Genomic DNA, 2,965 nt, shown 5'->3' on the forward strand with positions numbered 1-2,965 from the left:
ACAAGTTGTCGTTTCTTTTCTGACTGCTCACATGTGGTCCTTTAAAGCTAGCAAGTTTTGAAGTGTATGTTCACACTGATTGCAAAATGTAAGTGTTGTCCGTTACCGGGAGTTTTGTCTTCGTAACAACAATGCCAACATCATTGTGTCTTTTTTGGGAAACAAAAACCCCAACATTAAATTGTCTTGATACTTAGATGTGCTTTTAATAGGACCTGATACAAACAGATTTGCATTCAATGGTCTGGGAGGATACTTTGCCAGCAGTGCAATCCACTGTTCTCCAAATAAATAATCTCATAAATCTTATTAAAGGCTCCCTTGTTATTGTTCACTGTAGAGGTTACTGACTTTTTAGAACTCGAGTTGCCTTATTAAAACCTTTTGTTATCTTACAGTATGTGAATTATCCAGTTGGCCTCAGGTCATGACAGTATATTGTGGTGTCACATTTGGTCTTTTTTTATTTTTGTTTGTTTTTTTTTTACTCAGCGGCCAGGCTGGGAAACATTGTTCATACATTTACTGCAGCCCTGACCAAAAGTTTCTCTTCTGCACAGTCACTTCCTGTTTTGTTGTGTTGTGTTTTGTTTTGTTTTTGCTAGCTGGTCTAGAGTACCTTCACAAATACTTGTGTCTTTCACAACGTTGCATTCATCCATTAAAGGTGCTAAAGGAAATTGGTTTGAAACAAGAGTGCATATAAACACAATACCATGCTGACTGATAAACAGACAAACATGCCTGTACAGGTATGTGTTACTACTTAAGGCCTATTTGTGTGTTATAGTGGACTTGTGAAGATAGATGGATAGATACTTTGGTAATCGTGTTGGGAAAATTCAGGCTATAGATACAGGCTATGCTGTGTCATTGAAAACTGTTGCGTTTTTATTTTTTTTCTATTGCATTCAAGCTCATGCAGTGCACATGTTCCGTTCTTTTTGAATGAGTTTTCAGAATCATATAGGTTTAGTTTTAAAGTGGAGAGACAGTAACCTTGTAATTGTTTTGGAATTATGGTATGTTTAATTGCCTTCAGTTTTATGTTTGATTTTTATTCATGTAGGCCTGCTGCTCTTTGTTTTAGATGTGCACCGGTACTTTATTGCACCAGTTGCAGAGGTCACCAACCTTTCTGAAAGTGAGAGCTACTTCTTGGCTACTTATTAGGCAAAGGGCTACTAATTTGATACATACATCTGAAATGACAATTTACTAGAATTTACTTTAATCTCCTGTGGGATTAAGATCAGAGGATGTCGTTAATATTTGTCAACTGTGGGATTGTGAAGCCCTTTGAGACTCTTTTGTGATTATAGAGCTATATAAATTCACTTACCTATACTTAATAGCAGTGTTGGGCAAGATGCTTACAAAATGTAATATATTACGAATTAATAGTTACTTGCATGTTAAAGTGATGCATTTCTTTACAATATTACTGTCTTTGTAGAGTAATGAATTTCTCAAGTTTAACTTACTTTTAAATTGCTTTGCTTTTTTTAAATGGGGGATTAATTTAATAGTGATTTTGACTACGGAGGACAAAAATTCCCAAAATCAAAAAAAAAGTAAATGTGAAAATTAAAACAAATACTAAAAACAGCTTGAAAAAATAAAATATAAATACATGTGTATATAAATAGAGTTAAATATCAATTCATTTATATTGTATTCTATTACTTTCAATTACATTTGTTTGTATTTGATTTTATTATCACTTTTATTTATTTTTCATTTTGGCAGTTTTGGTACTCCATGGTAATTTGAGTATATATTTTGCAATTTATTTTATGAAACCATGACAGTGATTAATGAAAAATGCCGACCTTCGTGTAAAAACAAGCATAACACTTGAAAGGGAACTGAAATGGATCATCTATTGATTTTAGCTACATTACGACCTCAGTAAGTCAAGACATTCTGATTATGGTAATCTGTCAAGTAAATTGCTTACCTTGGAAGTGAAGTTTTAAACTGCTCTCCAATTTAATTATATGATTAAATGTATGTTGTGTTCCCGAATTTTCAACGTATTACAAGGCCCAGTAAGTGTAATAAAGTCGCAAAAATGTTAAGGGTAACTTGTTATATTACTTTGTTACTGCCTAAATGTAATATATTACTGTACCGCGTTACAAAATGTAACGCGTTACCCCCAACACTGCTTAATAGTTTGTGTTATTGTTGTTACAGTATGTATTGATGTTCATCTATGTGAAGACACTGATCATGTTAATGATTTCTCACAATAATTCGGAAACTGAAAAATATATGCTACACTATTTTGCTAAATCTCTACTAGTGCTCACATTTTTAAATGATCACTTCTAAAACATTCCTTGGAAATCACAATGGCCTATCACCATTAGAACAGCCTCTAGGGCTACTCATGTGGTCCTCGTCGCGAGCACCACGTGGGTGACCGCTGCTGGACTGCATTGTACATACATACACTGGTTTCAGTCACTTCTGTTTTTTATCCAGGCTTCAGGTTTGAATACAGATTTTGTAACAGTCAATAACAAAAACAGAATATTTTTTACATATATATGATTTCAAGTGTCTTTTTTTAACCTGATAAATTCGCCCCCCAGTACATTTTTTCCATTTTTAATTTTACGACATTGTAATTTTAAATTCACAAGTCATGTACTTCGAGAGTTAGAATTGAGGAATAATATAATATAATATAATATAATATAATATAATATAATATAATATAATATAATATAATATAATATAATATAATATAATATAATTTTGCTTGATACATCGCGTCGTTCTGAAAATAGTTTCATAGAATTTCGTGTAACTTTAAACGTTAAATCTGCCGTCGGTTTTACGTCTTGTGCTTTTACGTTTGTTTTCGCTTGGAGGAAAGCTCGACTTTTGTTAGACGGTCCCTTGGCGGAGGGCACCTGCGTGGTAAAGCGCAGATACTCAGTCGGCGTGTGTGCCA

This window comes from Filicampus tigris, chromosome 1 (genome assembly GCF_054856515.1).
Source record: "Filicampus tigris isolate MCC_2025a chromosome 1, RoL_Ftig_1.0, whole genome shotgun sequence".
In the NCBI taxonomy this organism is placed as follows: Eukaryota; Metazoa; Chordata; class Actinopteri; order Syngnathiformes; family Syngnathidae; genus Filicampus; species Filicampus tigris.